The sequence below is a fragment of the Antechinus flavipes genome, chromosome 3, assembly GCF_016432865.1.
Source record: "Antechinus flavipes isolate AdamAnt ecotype Samford, QLD, Australia chromosome 3, AdamAnt_v2, whole genome shotgun sequence".
NCBI classification, from domain to species: Eukaryota; Metazoa; Chordata; class Mammalia; order Dasyuromorphia; family Dasyuridae; genus Antechinus; species Antechinus flavipes.
This window is the reverse complement of record NC_067400.1, coordinates 40,075,588-40,093,923: the sequence shown is the minus strand read 5'-3', so window position 1 is coordinate 40,093,923 and position 18,336 is coordinate 40,075,588.

The window sequence follows — 18,336 nt, the reverse complement described above, 5'->3', positions numbered from 1 at the left end:
AAATATAAGCAGCCCACAAAAGAATATATCAAGTTATGATTTGTGGAGTTATTTAATTTCTAAGGTGTAAATGCTCTCACTGAAAATGTCACAATTGGGGTCAGAGTTGACTCTGGCATAGGGCTGGCTGGCTGTTGGGAAAAACACAAAAAATTAAGACAAAAGAAGAATTTCCTAGCAATGAGAATTATTCCCAAGGGAAGGAGCAGCCTCTGGAGGTAGTGAGTTTCCCCAAATGGAGGTTTCCAAGCAGAGGCTAGAAGATTGTTTGTTGGGGATACTCCAGAAGAAATTTCTATTCAAGTATGGGCTGCATTCAGTGTTGCTGAGGTCTCTTCTGATTCTCAAGGTCACAGATCATAAAAAAATAAAAGAAAGACTTAACCATAAGAATAAAAGAATTGGGTACACATTATATCTATAAGAAGGAAAACTGATGAAGCAGCTGAAAAAGCTGATAAGTATCTACTTTCAATAATATTTGCATCTGAAAAGTGATTTTATGTTTGTAACATGCTTTACACATTTTCTCATTGTAGAAAGAGATGGCATAGGGCAAGAATGGAATAGGTGCTCAGGCCACTGTGCGCTGCCTAAAGCAGAGCTCATCTCAGGTACTGGGTTCAAGAATGAGTCCTGATTTTAGGAAGAACATAGACAAGTTAAAGAGCAAGTAGGGGAAGGATGACTCAAGTGAGAAGACTGAAGATGATGACATGTCAGAATATAGTGAAGGAACTGAGGATGTTTCATCAAGAGAAGAAAAAGACTGAGGATGGGGTTTGGGATGCCAACTGCCTTCTTCACCTTTTTGAAGGTGTGTCATGTAAAAGAGGAATGAACTGTTTCTGCTTGGCCTTAAAGAACAAAACTAGAAGCAATGGGTAGAAAGAACAAATTTAGGGCAAGTTATTAGAACTATTGAAAAATGGAATTGACTGACTCAGGATGCAATGGGTTCTCTCTTGCTATCATTTCCAGTCTGAGACTGATTGAAGAATTGGGATTAATATGACAGGAGAGATTTTTAGTCATATAATTATGATTGAATGGAATGGCCTCTGATGGCCTTGGATATGCTTTCTGATTCCAAGATTCTGGGAAAACAGGGGTCCTGGTGAAATGTCAAAAGTACTTATTTTCTCTGAGAGTTCCCTTACTCTTTAACACCTCAATCCAACTTGTCTTTCTGACTTTGTGGCCCCAGGGTCTTTCGTTGTAAGTAAGGATGGCAGTGTTATGACAGAAGAAACCACCACTCTAGCATATCTGGGATGTGGCTCATTAAAAGATAAAGAAAAAACATAAAATTAGTGGACATTGGCCATATGGTATATACATTACATCTTGAATCACAGTAAACAAATGAAAAGAGGTTTATATATTATATTTTTCTAAGGTAATATTTAAAATATTAATTATTCCATTGATTGGAACCTCCTTACTTCTGCTTCTGAGAATTCCTGGCTTTCTTTGAGGCTCTGCTCAAGTGCCATTTCCTATGTGAAGTCCTTCCCAATCCCAATCCTTCCCAAATAAAATTGCTAATGCTCCCTTCCCCTTCTGGGAATTGGGGGCATGGATCTAGAGCTGGCCAGAATCTTTGAAGTCATGGAGTCCTCAATTGAGAGAGAAAGAAATTTAGCCAAAGGTCATAAGGTTAACAAATAGCTGAGATGGAAACCCAGTTCTTTGGATTCCCAAATCATCAGAAAAGAATTGTCTCACTAGTATTTGCTCATTGAGAAAATGAATGAAGACAAACTCAACTATGAATTCAGTACTATTTTAAAACCAATTTGTATTTTATTCATTGCAATTCTATCTCTATACATTAAAACAAGAAATATATATATGTCCATGATGTGATTTTTTTTTAGTCTAAAGGAGGGGTTTATTTTTTATGGCTATATATTTAGATCTGAAAAGGACCTCAGGTCTTTCAGGGACCCCCTTCCTTAGGCCAACTCTCATTTTTTAGGTGAGGAAATTTTGTCTTTACCTTTTTTACATTTTACATTTATCTAACCATATATTTATTTCCCCCAATAAAATGTAAGCCCCTTGAAGAGAAGGACTATTTCATTTTTGTCTTTGTTTCCCTAGGCCCTACCATAGTGTCTATTTTTGCAATCTTATACAATTGAAACATCTTTTACAATCTTATAAATACTATAGTAATTGGAGCTCTGATTATTATATATTGGATAATGAAGGGATTTTATTTCCTTGAATCCATGGTACCACTCATGTCTTGGGTTTGTAGACTATTCCAAACATTTTTGCTTGGAAGTTAAGCAAGCCCACTAGAGTCCATGTTATGGCTTGACTACTCCCTATCTGTGAATACAGGCAGGTTAATTTTTCGCAGGAGTTCCCTTTGGGAGTTTCCTTATATCAGTAAAATCCCAGATCCAGGCCAAGCAAACAAACAAGCTTTTCCTATTTAGACAAACCTGATGAAGAATCATAAGAAAACAATTCTTTGGAAATACTTTTAAAATATAAATTGATTTGAAACCAAAAAATCAGTGTCTTCCTTGCTGAAGTCTACATTTTCCTCCTCATTTCCTCTTGGCTAGGACTGGGGAATTGTCATAAAAATGGTATTCAAGTATTTAAAGCTGGAAAGAAGGATTAGATTCATTTTACTTGCTTCCAATGTAGGAACAATGGCGGGGGGGGGGAAAGCAAGGGATGGGAAGAAGCATTTATTAAGTGGCTACTATGTACCAAACACTGCTAAACTCCTTAAAGGCAGGGAAGACCTTTTGCTTCTTTGTGTATCCCTAGTGCTTATTAGTATATTAGTTAAATATTTTATATTAATTGTGCTAATATAAAGAGGAAATTTAATATTAATATTATTAATTATCAATCACATATAAAATATATTTAACATTATATTAATAAATATTTATTGATTAATTATTGCAAAAAGATGTGTCAGAGATGATCCTATGGACATGCCCAGAGTTCCCTTTCCTGGTCTCGGTTGACTTTGTGGGAGTTTCAGAGCTGGCTTTTTGCCATGTGTGCCTTAGGGGCAGGGGATTGCAGTTGGAGATGATGAAAAATCTCTTTATTGGCTTCATCGCTGAAAGCAAAGTCTCAGTGAACATTTAAAAAAGAGTGGCCCCATTCACTGCTCACTCCTTTTTTGGCAGCAAGTGTTTTTTCATACCATTTCCAGCTGCTTCCTAAGGGGTGCACTGGGGGAAGGGATGGCTTATTTTATCCCCCCATCCCCACTTCCCACCCTCTGTGTATTCACAAGTACTTGGTATCTAAAATTCTCTTTCCTAAGATTGAGCCATGGTTTGGGCCTTTTTATGTTTGTTTTTTCTTGATCCTAGGTGACCCAGTAGTACCTTTACCAACATCCATATTTCTAGGTTCAGAGGTGACATTATGAATTCAAAAGATCTGAATCTCCTCAGATAGGTGATGAAAAGTAGCTAGAGGAGGAATATTTTTGGGACCTACCACAGTGTTCTTGGAGAAGTTGGCCACCAACAAGAGAATTGGCTAAATCTGGCCATTTTTTTCCTAGAAGCTATGTACCAGGAGTTGTTTGAAAATGAAGAACTAAGGTGAAATGTAAAATGCCTAATTGCTAGTCCTGCAAATGACTTCTTGTTCTAGTGAGGTTCAAGTCTCAGCCTCCCAGGAGTTTATAACTGTAGTTAAAATTAAATTGCTGGATCCTGTTTGAAGGTTGTTTTTTGTTGAAGTATGTTTGTGAGTATTTTGATTTTAACATTCTTCTTGGGTGTAGGAGATCAGTACCTATTTCCTACCTGATTTATATAATTTTTTATATCTTTTGATTCCTTTCCTTTAAGGAAACCCTAGAGTAGTAATCTAAGCCATAAATGAAAATTTCCCTGGGACACCAGGGAGGGAGTTTATTGAGCCAAAGAGTATGATAGCAGGATACCTAGCCCCATCCTTTTCTCTTTTGAAGACAGACTCCTCTAAGACTGAACCTGCTTCAAGCCATATGCCTGGGTCCAGAATAGGAAGTAGGCATAGTGACTCAGTCTTCTTGGATCCAGCAATGATACCTTAATGTTAGAGACACAAATTTAGTCTTGATATCAGAAAAAAAAGCTTTTCAGCAATTAGACATGCCCAATAATGGAATGAACTATTTTGTAAGGTGATGGATTCCCCTCAGTTTTCTCAGATGTAAAATGGGGATAATAATAGCACCTACCTTCTAGCATTGTTGTGAAGGAACAAATGAGATAATATTTATAAAGTGCTTAGCATAGTGTCTGGCACATAGAAAGCAACATGAAATAAAACACTCTCATCATCATCATCATCACCACCATTATCATCATTATTATTGTTATTATCATTACTTTTCCTTTGGCCCTAGTTTCTTCATCAGTTCCTTATAAAAGTCCCTCTTAGCCTTCAATCTAAAATCATCTGTTTTCATAGTCATATTCTTTGAAAGCCAATGAGGTTCCTTCTATCTCTGAGATTCTAAGATCATCATTGTATGAACCAATTGGAAATGTGTGTGTGTGTGTGTGTGTGTGTGTGTGTGTGTGTGTGTGTGTGTGTGTGTGTATAGTATCATAATATTAAGTGTCTAGTCACAATTTGTCCAGTGGAATGACTAACAATGACTTAAGAAAAAAACATTCTTTGCTTTCCAGATAATGAATTCAGGATTGAGACTTCCATAACAACTCTCCAGCAGACTCAAAGAAATTAACTCAAGAGACATTGGTTTTTCTCGTACTTGTATCCAACATGTAGGAAACTGCTCCAACAAGAAGCTGTCTATTTAGCTGCTGAAGAAAGAAAAGATATTTTACTTCTGCTTGGGTTTGGTGGGAGTAGGGGGTGAAAGGGAAAAAAAAACCTTTGTAAACCCCAAACACTTGAAAAAAAAGACTAAGACCAAGAAGCAATTTAAGAAAGATTAACGGCAATTGTTCTGTTACCCTTGGCAACAGAATCGAGAAGCAGCCAATCAGCTGGGTTGATATATTGTTTTGACACACGTGCACGTATTTCTAACATAAATAGCAACAGAGACCTAATAACAGTAGGTTTTGAAGCTGGAAACTGATGTCATTTAAAAGATGTCAATCAATGAGAACCATGGAAAGTATTTTTTTCCTCTCTATCAAGCTGACATTAAGTATATGCTGCAAATGACTTCCTTAGGGATAGTCAAGTTCTGTTAGGCCATATAGAAGATGCTAAATCTATAATTACATTCCAGAGTCACAGAATGTGCTCTTTTGTGGGTTGGGGAAAAAACCCAACCACCCCAAACTTTGATACTTTGATCAAATGAAATCATAGTTTTACTGCAGCATCTTTTCTCCCCCGCCACCCTAACAAAAAAACTAAAGCATTGAAGAATGAGTGAAACTAGACTAGCCTGTTGGTCCCCGACATAGATGCATTTCTGTAGTTTTTATGTCTGTTGAATTTATGTTCATTTGGTGCCAGGAAATCCTGCTATTTACATTTTGTAAGGGTTTCCAAAAAAGTAGCAGTGTCTTAGAACAATAGGTTTGGGCCACACATAGGAAAAAGGGTAATGAAACACAGACCCTTTATGTGCCTCCTGTTGCCCATGAATTAAGGCATGGTCTATCTCAGTAACACTGGGAATGGGGATAACTCGGGATCCCCCATGGGAGCTTGGCTAGAGTAGTCACTTGGTTTCCTTGGTGATTCCAGTCTGAGATACTTTACTTAGATGTTGGAGAAAAGGAAATTCTCTTTATGCATTTGCATTTGCCCTTTGCTTAGAAGCTGTCTTGCTTTCCCCCCACGCACTCAACGATGGTCTGCCCTTGAAAGAGGAGTTATATTCTTACCTCCTTCCTCCACAAATATTTCAAAATTGCTTAGCCCACCCTGATCTTTTTTTTCCACCTTTGAATACATAGCACTGATAGATAGCCTACTCATTTTGATCTTATGCTTTGCCATCTCTCATACTGTTGCCTTGTCTTATTTATTTTTTTCCAATTTAATATATAACTTTTACAAACATACAAATATATGCACATGTGTATATGTGTATATACACACACTGTGGGCAGAGCTCATCTTTCCTTTCCAATTCTTCCCTCCTCTGAATTTCTCTATTTTTATCAAAGCCACCATCTTCTTCCAATTAATTAGATTTTTGATTTTGATCTCATCCTTAACTTTTCATTCTCACTCACCCAAATCCAATTTGTTGCCATGTATTATTCTTTCTATATTCACAATGTATTTCACATAACTCCCTTTCTCCTGATTCAAACAATTACTACTCCAGCTTAAGGCTTTCATCACTTTTTGTCTGGACTTCTGGTTTGATTCTCTTAACTTTTAACTCATTTCAATCCACCCTCCATTCAGATGCCAAAGTGATTTTCCTAAAATGCAATACCTTGTCACTCCCCCCACTCAATAAACTCTGGTGGCTCCCTATTATCTCTAGGGCAAAATATAAAATTCTCTGTTTGACTCTTCACAAGCTCTCCATTTCCCAACTCTGTCTCCGGCTAAAGGTTGTTTTCCATTCCTAAAACCTTATCCTTTCTCTCTCTCTCTCTTGAACTCAGGCTTTGTGATGACAACAGCAGTCCCTCTCCACTATCCCACACTGTCTTTCTATGTTAACTATGCCAGCGTTCAATTGCCTTAAAGACAACAGGTCTTTTAAAGCTTGCTTTCCATACATTTTCTCAGTTTAGGCTCAAAATACCTTTGAAGACAGATACAAGAGGTTTTGTCATCCAATTTTTTAAAATAGAAAATTGAGGCTTATTGAGCCTCTCAGCTCCAGTGCTGAGTCCTATAATAGGTCTGTCCTGATTTTCCTAGTTCCTAGCCAAAGCTACTTTGCCTTCATTACCCATTTACATATCTGTGGAATCTGATTTCCCTAAATTTTAATTGTTAGTACTGAAATTACTTTTTGTATTTATGTTTCTAAACATTGTTTCCTCAAACTAGAATGTCAGCTCCTTGAAAGCAGGGATTATTTCATTTTTGTCTCTGCAGTCCCAGCCTTTAGTTCAGTTGCTTAGACATTATAGATACTTAATAAATGCTGGTTGGCTTGAATTAGATTGTGATAATCACTAGTAAGGATCAGAGGTAGTATTTGAATCCTGATCTTGTCTGACTCCAAGTGTGGCACTTTATTGACTCATTCCCATTAGTACTTTAATGAAGTTCAGTTGCTAGAAATTCCATAAACTTCATGTATAGTGGGATTTGCCCAATTACATGGCCCCACTACATAGATTTATCGAGTCCTGAGGCTGGGAGTTTGCTTCATCAAAGGAACCCAACCATGTCTCAAGCTAGGTTTCAAATACTTGGGGCTTGGCACAGTCTCCAAATCCAAAATGCATTTTGCAGGGGCATTTTTCCCTTAATTGTTAAACACTTATGTATTTTCAGGGAAATGTAACCCACATGTTTATTATTTAATTTACATTTAACTGTGAAGTAAAACCCATTTCGTAAAATGTAATGTTGTAGGGGTTGGTGGGAAGTTGTTTCTTTCTTAGGAATAAGAAGTCTTGGTTCTGTCCAAAATAAACAAAATCCTGAGCTAACAGACCTGGATTTTGTATATGATATAGAATCTGTGAATTATGACGGATTTCCAAAGTTGGCTCAATAATTGAATGATATGTGTACCTTTGACCCTCTTGGAAGTTAAAAGGGTCTGATTCTGAAGATTTTCTGTGGCTAAATCTTCTTTCCCAAGTTGTGGGGGCCTCTTTCTTATGCTCATTCAGTGAAGTGAATTCTGTCCCAGTCCCAGCATCTTGTCAACATGGCGGGTTGGATTCTCTTGACGCAGACAGAGTGATTTTTTAATACCCCAAACTATTGTGTGTGGGTGAGGTCTCTTGGCAGCTAGCTCTGCTGCTTGAGTTTCTCAAGAAGAGAGGTGGTCACCACCCTATTCTTCAGGAAGCTCAAAAGTTCTGTCATGTTGACCTATGTCTTATGAATTTGCCAAAGAGAACTTGGCTGTGGGGACACCAGTTTCTTGCTGAAGATGTCTTTGGGCAGGAATAAATAAGCTGAGACCTCTTCTACTAAAAGCTGAGACCTCATTAAATGTTAAACAAGGGGGAGAGAGTGCAGGGTAAGAGCAATTAAATGTCATTTTTGTTTTTTTAATATAAAGATTGCTGAATACCACCATAGGCAGAGAAATGAATGGTCTGAAACAGCTCTGTTCATGTGGACGTGAGTATTGCCTGGGAAATTATCCATTTCTCTGACAACAGAGAATGCCCTCAAGTGAACAAAGGTATTGAGAATGCTTAAAGCAGAACATAAAATTGAAATGAGCACTTGACAGGGTGTTGTCTTATGTTTACAGATTTTCAGAGTGGCCAAATATAGGAATTTTAGGACCCGATATTTCCAGAAATAAAATCTTGAAAAATGGCATAGAGGGGGCAGCTAGGTAGTACAATGGATAAAGAACCAGCCCTGAAGTCAGGAAGACCTGAATTCAAATCTGATTTCAGACACTTAATGTTTCCTGGCTGTGTGACCCTAGTCATTTAACCCCAATTGCCTCAGCAAAGAAAGAAAAGAAAAAAAGAAAGAAAAAGAAAGAAAGGAAGGAAGGAAGGAAGGAAGGAAGGAAGGAAGGAAGGAAGGAAGGAAGGAAGGAAGGAAGGAAGGAAGGAAAGAAGGAAGGAAGGAAGAAAGAAGGAAGGAAAGAAGGAAGGAAGGAAGGAAGGAGGAAGGAAGGAAGGAAAGAAAGGAAGGAAGGAAGAAAAAAATGGCATAGTCTGTCAAATGGTTACTCATAAAGGGTAGGTCTGAATACTCCCCTACACAAGATGTTTCTATGGCTCCCTTTGACTTCTGGGATAAAATAGAAACTTCTCTGTTTCTCTTCCCGTCTTTCTAACCTGATTATATTTCATTATGTTCCCGCCAAACTGTCCTAATTACCCAGAATTCTATCTGTCTCTCAGGAACTTTTCTTCCTTGCTTCTGCTTCCAGGAAGCCCTGGATCTCTTCAAGGTTCAGCTCAAATGACATTCCTTCATGAAGCCTCTCCCAAATTCACCAATAGTCAATGGTTAGGAGACACAGGAAAAAAAAAAAAAAAACTTTGTTATTTATTGTGTATGGATTTGGTATTGATATATTCAAGCAGATATTAGTTTCCTTCCTTCAGAATATAACTTCTTCAAGGATGGTAATTGTCTTTTAATATCTGTGCACCTAGCACCAGTGCTCACACACAGTAGGTTGCTTGGATGTTTGCTGAATTAAATTGAATTCCCTACTGTATGAAAGTCTTAGATTTTCAAGAATCAGAATTGTTTTTTTTTTCCTTCTAGAATTACAAAATAATAAAATTTTAGAGTTAGAAGGAAGCCCAGAAACCATTTAGTCTAACTTGTACCTGATTAAGAACACTTCTCTATACAGTGGCTCTTAATCTGAGGTCCATGAACTCCTTTTATGGATATATTTAAGAGCAGTGGTAGTCCATGAACTCGAATAGGAAAACATTACATTTTTATTATCACTCATTATCACTAACTTGAAATTTAGGATTTCTTTCAATTGCTTAAAAACATGATTCTGAGAAGAAGTCTATGAGTTTTATCAGACATTCATGAGACAACAAGTGTCACGAACCTCTATCTAAACTGTCCCCAACAGTGGTCATCCAATCTTTGTTTGAGAGAAAAATCAAGTCAACGCTATTTCCTCCTGGAAACTTGGGTAATAGGATATTTTTGTTTATATTAGGTCACAATTTGCCTAGTTGGACCTTCTCTAGATTCTTCTTAGGTCTGTCTTTGGGATTTAAGCAAAATTAGTTTAATTTAATAGAAAGGTCCTTTGAGAAGATTCTGGACGACTTGAAATATAATATCAAAGAGATATACAATTGGAAGTAACAGCTTATCTAATCCTGTAGCAATAATGAAGCTCATGGATGAGCTTCCCTGAAATTTGTAAGTAGGGACAGCAATTTCTGTCTTTCACTAGTGTAGAAATAGTTGAATTTAGCATTTAGTTAGCAAGAATTATTAGTTTAAATGGAGAGGTTACTAAATGGAAATTGTGCTTCTTCTCTTTCAGTGGTCTTCCTCAGGTGAACTCCTCCCTTCCCCCTCTCTTGCTCAAGAAATATTAGCTTGTTGCCCCTTGATCACTACCGCATAGCTTTGTACTATAAATGCTTTTCCTGCCACTAGAAACTCAGATAAAATTGTCTTAAAACTTGATCTCAAAAAAGAAAAGAGTAAAAGGACACATATGCGCAAAATCATTTTTACTCTTTCTATTGGCAAAAACCCTAGAAACCAATGTCAAGTAGGGAGTATTACAGCATAGTTGAGTTTTAACCTTATTGGGTAAATGTTTTGCTTAAACACACTTTACACCGTTCTTCTGTTAATTTGGGTTAATCGTATGACCATGGTGGCTGGCATGAGATTTACCAACCCTTTTTATTATAATTTAGTCAAACTTTCATTTATGGCTCAATGTTAGTCACTGATGTATCCCATGGGAGTGCCCATTGATTAGACTCTATAGAGTTTAATTAATATTTAAGATTGTATCTATTTCAATATTCCAGATTTTGATGTTCTCCATTCTCCACAAAGTTTCTTCCAACTTTGCATCCCTCCTTAAATCTCTTATCTCTCTAGCTCTTCTCTCTCAGCGAAGAATCTTGCTTCATATACTACAGAAGACATTAAGATCATTTGCATGAGTTCCTTCTTCTCCTTTATTTTTCCTCTTTTATCATTTTAGTGCTATTCTGTCACAATATCTTTCTTCACTCCTGTCTCATAGTAGATATTAAATGTTTATTGATTAATTAACCTAACCAACACAAAGGGATTTGAACGATCTCTTCTACTATATGGATTCCCTCTTCTTTTTGGATGCTGTACTGCAACTATTCATAATGATTCATAAGACATTTCCATATTTGAGGATCACCTTTGATATGAATAATATGCGATTTATTTCCATCATTTCAGTTTTCAAGGGATAGAATGATAGATTTAGTTAGAAAAGGCCCAAGAGATCATCTAATTCTATTTCAACTTATTTTACAGAAGAAGAAAATAAGACCCAGAGAAGTCAAGGGACTAGTCCAATGTCTTTAAGTACCAAGTGGAGTGGGTAAGATTTAAATTAAGATTACATGACTGGGTTCATCAGTTTTCAATACTGTAAGATTAAGATATATTCATGGAGGACAGCTTAATAATGATGTTGTGTTACTGTGAGTCTTGAAATACTACAGAGTCTAGAAAATTAAAGTTGAGAGTCACCCAAAAGGGACCAAAAGGTCCCAAAGGACCAAAGGAGGGGAGCATGGGAATATGAGTGGGCCCTACTAATTATGTACTACTTGCTCTCATGCAAGATATCATTAACAAGATGAGTGACAGAAGTAGAAGCTGGACCAGTCATGTAGCCAGTAGCAAGGAATAACCAATAAAAAGCTCATAAGCTACATAGGCATCCACAATACCATCCAGAGTACTGGAGGTAAGTCTTTTAAATTTTGAGGGGTATCCCCAGTAGAAGATTTATGGGAATATGTGGGCAAGAGTCACACAGAATAAGAAAGCACAGGTAGATTATGATTTGTACTGATAGTGAATAATATAGAGTAATATAGATTCTATCAAAAGAACAAAATATTCTGATTATGAAAACTATCTTGTGAAAATCATTTTTAAGTAAATGGTAAAAAAAAAAAAAGCAATTTATTTGTCTTTCAATTTCTTACTGTTTCTCCATCTCTCTGTCAATCTTACTTTTTACAATCTCTTTCCTAATATTAAAAAATCATCTTTTAAACACCAATATTCTTTTAGGTATGTTATGTGGTTATTAATCATGGAGAACTTGATTTCAACATTGTGGGTAAATCAAAGAGCAATAGAGAGATACATCCTGGACACCAGTTGGCTGTAAGTCTATAAATTATGAATCAGGGTATGCTCTACATTAATAGATTGGTTTCTAATTTGGATGTTTCAGAAACTGATGAAATTAAAGTCCCAGGATCTGTTTCTCCCAAGAAATAGAGAAACAGACACACAACACATATCATACATGTACACACATGTTCACACACAGATTGAGAGAAATAAGTAAAAATAAAAATATGATAGAAATAGAAAAATAGAAATAATGATAGAGATAAAGTGATGGTGATGGAAAAATTTAGTTAAAGACATAAAGATGGAAATAGAGATGGTATCTATAACATTAGACTTAGACTCATAAAAATCAACATTACATAGCGTTACATAGTTATTAGCTGGGTGATCCTGGGCAAGTCACTTAAATTCTCATTTCTTTGAATATCCCAAGTGTTTTCCAGGAATCCAGGAATAATCTATAGAATAGGAACTGGGAATCTTGAGTGGGACATTAAGAAAAGAGTGGGTGCGCATGGGCTTTCTTTGAGAGCCCACCAGTTCCCAACTGCTATTTCAAATCTGTAGGCTTTTTATAATGAATAAGTTAGATTTCTTCCCAACTTTCTAAGGAGAACAAGTTTAACGAGTTCCTTAAAAGTTTCTGTTTTTCCAGGGCAAATATGCTGGCTTACCAACTTTGGACTCTTCCCACATGCTGAAGTTTTTGTTAAAAAAAGAAAAAAAAAAGCTTTGCTTGGTAGTTTATTAATTCCTCTGAGAAAGAGACTTATCTCTGGATGCTATACTTTCACACTATCTACAAAGGTAGGACATTCATCTTAACTTTTGCATGCTACATAAAAGAAAGGGCTACGATAAGAATGCCTTAACTAGCCAGTCATATTACACAAAACCACCTCGGTTTGGTTTTTTTCCCTAGCCGCCCACTAAATCCATGAGTAGGCCTATTAGAATTCAATATCCATTCATTTTTATTGTGTGATGGATAAAGCCTGTTTAATAATTCCTTGCATTTTTTTAAACCAAACTCCTTAGATGAGAGCCTTGGAGACTTTACAATAACATGTCAGAGGGTATTGTCTGCATTGCATAAGGGGGAAGGACGGGAATGGGGGGAACCCCCTCCCCACTTGACTGCAGATGCAGTGACTCAGATGGGAATAAAAACCAGACTTTCTGGATTCCATGATTCTGGGGCTCTATCCACTAGGGGACACTGCCCCTCTCTGTAACTCTCATGGTCAGTGGTTCCTTTAATATCAGAGCACATTATTTTCCTGCCGTTTCCTTTTCCCGGACTAATTACCAACATCCTGGGCAGCCCAATCTCTTCATAATTTGGACAAGTACTGAGAAATATAGGGCAGAGATAAAAAAAAAAAACCAAATCTGACCTATATTTCTCTTTCAATTTTTACTTCTCTATACAATGGATTTACTCTTTAAAAAATGCAAATGTTCTTTGTGAAACTTTCTTCTCAAAATCTATGAAAAATTCTGCCAGGTTTTTAGTCTGTAAAATCCCAACCTGACAGACCAGAGCTGAGTGTAAAAGAAAAAAAAAATTACTTCATCATCCTTCCATTCAATGCCTCTATGAATTCACTCTAGAGTCATGGGTAAGAAGCAGTGGCAAGGTGGAGAAACAAGGAGTATTGTTTTGAATCTCTCCTCCTCCTTTCTGCTAGCTGTGTGACCCTGAGCAAAATAATTCATCTCTCTGAGCCCAATTTTCCCTATTTATGAAACAGGAGAGTAATAGGACCTACCTCAACAAGATTACTTTGAGGATCAAAATGATATTGAATATAAACTGCATACTGGTGAGCTTCTTATAATGTGTATGCACATGTGCTCACATACACGTTTGGCTTGTAGGAGCTTAGACACCAAGCAGTCCAATCCTCTCATTTCACAGACAGGGAAACTGAGGCTCAGAGAGGTTAAGTAGCTTGTCTGTGATGACATAGCAAGTGTCTAAGGCAGGATTTGAATGTAGGTCTTCTTCAAGTTCAGCACTCTCTATATATCACTAAATATAATACAATCGAACCCTAATATCTCAAGCAATACAATCTGGAAAATGATATTGAATTACCTTTCTCATGAGTTTTTTGTGTCGAAGAAAGGAATTCCCTTTCTCTACTTGAGTTACAAAAATCAAGTAATCTCAAACTTTTGGATTTCAGTGGCCATCTACTTTCAAACTATCCCTGAAAAAGGGACCCCTTTCAAACAAGTCCAACAAACAGTCCTCCTTATTCTGAAGAACTGTAATAAGGGGGAAACCCACTCTTTCCTGGGGCAGCCCATCCCACTTTTGAAAAGGCTCTCATTTCTAGGAAGTTTTTCCTTATGTAATACATACATCTGTCTTTATAACTCCAATCCCTTGGCCTTGATCCTGTCAATCTGAGGTCAAACAATAGAGTCCTTTTTTCACATGACTGGTTTCAAATATTTGAACACTTACACTCCCTCCTCCACAAGTCTTCTCTTTTCCAGGCTAAGGATTTTTGGTTCCTTTACTCAGTCTTCATCTAAAATGGACTTAAGACTCTTTATTATTCTGTCTGTCCTCGTCTGGAATCTTTCCAAATTTTTAATGTCATTTCTAAAATATGGTGCCTAGAACAGAACATAATGCTCCAGCAAATAGGACCATCACCTTCTTGTTTCTTAGATGGGGTGACTCCTTTGATTCAGCCTACACCCCTTTGGATTGTTTTGCAATAGCAAGAGTCCTAATTCACACTGACATTGGAATCTGTCTCAAATAGCAGACCTTTTCAGATAAACCAAGTCTCCCTATCATGTTTTTAAAAACTGATTTTTAAAATCCAACTATGGGACATTAGACTATGATCTTCCTGAGGTTGGTGACTGTTTTTTTTTTTTTGCCTTTGCACAGCCCTTAGCACAGTGCCTGGCACATATTATGTGCTTAATAAATATATTTCTCTCTATTACATATTATCTTATTAAGTTCAACTCAGATTTCTGACCTGTTGAACCTTTTTCAGTCCTTACTTTGTCAACTCTTACGCTAGCTATTCATGTTAAGTTTTGGGTCCATCATGGGCCCAAGATACTTAAATTTTTTTCGGTACTCACACATAGATATTGTGCTATCTGCTTTTTCTAATTGTTTGTCTCACTAAATTTCATGCTTTGTTTTTTTGTTTTTGTAAAATTTCAGTTTGTAAAATTTATTTGAAACTACAATCCTATTATCTAATGGTTTATTTTCTATGGTATAGTTTTGGTGTCATTCCTGGCTTTAATAAAAGTCTTCCAACTTTCATCCTTTAGAAAGGAAGGAAAGAAATGAGAACTAAGCACCTACCACGTGTCAGGCACTATGCAAAACACTTTACAAATATTATCTCATTTGATCCTCATAACAACTCTGAAAGGCAGATACTATTATTATTTACAATCACTTTTGAGTAAACTGAGGCAGATAAAAGTTTAGTGATTTGTTCAAGTTTGTGCAACTACTAAGTATCGAAAACTAAGATTGAAATTAGGCATTCTTGACCTCAGGACTAGAGCTGTATCCATTATAATACCATGGTTATGGAAGCATTAGGTATTGTTGGACCAAGGATTTGTCCTGGGAAAATGGCATTTATTAGGTTTTTAAAATTGGGGACTTTGGCACAATCCATTCAATCAATGAGAATTTATTGAGCATTTATGTGTAATATTCTTTCCAACTTAATCAATAAAAATGTAGTTCAAACTTTAGATTTTGCTTTAGTAACATCACCATCTTAATTCACATCACACCTTGGTCCTTTAGCTTTTTTTCTTTGCTTTCCAAAGAACTTTGTAATTCAGACAAGGATGGTACCCTAAATGGCAGATGTTTACAGGGGAGGAAGGGACTTTTCCCTTCTTCAGACAGTATTTTTAGTGGAAAGAATAATGTACTCAGAATCAGAAAGACAGGGTTCAAATTTTGCTTTAGCTACTTACTGTGTAGTTCTAAACAAGTCACAACTTTTCTAAACCTCAATTTCCCCATTGATAAAATGAGGCAGTTGGACTTGCTGGTGTCTCAGGTCCCTCCCATGTGGCATCTATGATTCATGTGAAACATGGACACTCAGATTCTTATATCTTGGAGATCTAGCAGGATATTTTACTGTCCCATAAACAGAAGAAATTTCATGGTGTTTTCAGAAAAGTCTATGTTTTTTTTTAAAGACACATTTTCTTTACTCACTCCATTATATGGCACTACTATCACAGTTTAGAATTTCTCCCTAAAGTGAAGGGTTTGGGGATGGGATAATGGGTAGGGAGAGAAAAAAATAGAAGTATAAAAACCAATGCTTTTATTTCTGCAGTTATCAGTAAATATCAGCTCTTTCCTTTGTTTCTCCAATACACTATCTCTCTGCCTGCTCTTTTGTTCCTTTTCCAAATTAGAATGTCTTATCTATTACTTTCTACCAATTCCACTTCTATAGAATGTAACATCCTTAAATCAAGGACTGTTTATCATTTGGCTAGCTTCTATGTTTTTCGAATACATCTGGATATACTTATGTACCTGTAAGTTGTCTTTTCCATGGTATGTTAGCTTCTTGAAGGCAAGGTCTGATTAATTTTTGTCTTTGTATTCATCCAGCTTAGCACAGTACTTGGTGTGTAGTGGAGCCTTAATGCTTATTCAATGAATGAATAATCACTTCTTTCAAGATATAATTTGATTAACCAACTTCCTTATAATCCCGCCCCCCCACCTCAGTAATTTCTCACCATCCAAACTTTTCTTGTGTCCCAAACCTTCCTAAGAATGAGCCTAGTTTGTATGACATTTTCATCTGATTCAGAGGTGTGGCTTTGAAACTGCTCATTGATAATCAGAGAAAATAAAGCAACTCTGAAGTTCTATCTATACTTATCAGATTGAGAAAAATGACAAAAGAAGAAAATGACAAATGTTGAAAGAATTACAGGAAAACAGGCACACCAATGAATTGTTGATGGATTTGTGAATTAGTCCACAGTCATTCCAGAAATCAATTTTGAACTAAACCCCCACATTTACTAAACTATATGTATACCAGTTGACTCAGTTATACCACCACTAGAGCTATTCACCTAAATAGATCCAAGAGAAAGGAAAAGAACTCATAGGTACAAAAAAATTTATAGCAGCATGTAAAAAATTGGAAGTTACAGAAGTGCCCATCTGTTGGGGAATGATTCAACAATTGTGGTATATGAACAAAAAGGGATATCAACTGGAAAGATATCTATGACCTCATTCAGAGTGAAGTAAGCAGAATAGAACAATTTAGAGATGGATGACAATATTGTATAGGAAAAACAGCTTTGAAAGACTTTAGAAAGCTCATTAATGAAATGGGAAATCATGGATCCAGAGGTATGAAGGTGAATCACATCTCCAAAGTTCTGCTAGAGAAAGGTAATGGATTTAAAATTCAGAATGATCTATGCATATTTAGACATGGTCAATGTGGGGTTTTATTTTGCTAGATGATACATACTTATTTGAGATTCTTGCTATTTTTTAAGTCAGTGTGAGGGAAGAACTGTGGAAGGGATGGATAAATTTTTCTTTCTTTTTTTTTTTTTTTAAATGAAAGAAGGGCAGCTAGATGGCACAGTGATAGAGTACCAGCTCTGGAGTCAGGAAGACCTAAATTCAAATCTGACCTTAGATACTTAATACATTTTAGTTATGTGACTGTGTACAAGTCACTTAATCCCAATTTCCTTGCAAAAAAAAGAAAGAAAAGAAGAAAACTTTTCTAGCTATTTGGTCACAGCTTCTGTATATTAAACATCTATTTCCCCATCTTTTTGTCTTGATAAAATGTAACCTCTTTGGGACAGCTTTACTTTGTCTTAGTATCCCCAGATTCTAACAACATGATACCAGGTATATGATGGTTATGAGTAATTGATTTACTACCACAAAATTGCTATGAATATTTTAGTGCAAGAATCCACTTTAAATTAGAGCACCGGTCATCGGTGGATACCAGGAAGATCTCCCTAAGATACCACCTCAGAAGTTCCACTTCTGTCTAGGTGATGCTGGCCAAGTCACCTGACTCTTACAGATCTAGCCAGCTTTTTCTAATATTAAAGATTATAGGAAAGGAGGCAACCTACATTGGTGGAGGGGATCTCCTCACCCAGGAATTCCCCAAGCCCATGAAGTTAGTCCCTAGACAGTCCCTCTCCCTAGCCTCACCAGGAAGCCACAAAATTGCCTGCTAACTGGGTAGCAAATGCTGCTTTATTCCAGGCCCATACCCTGGAAAGGAGGCAGAAAAGAACTCAGAGGGCAATGGATGCCTGAAGTCTGCCCCGGTTGCCTTTGTTGACTGTACGGGTAGG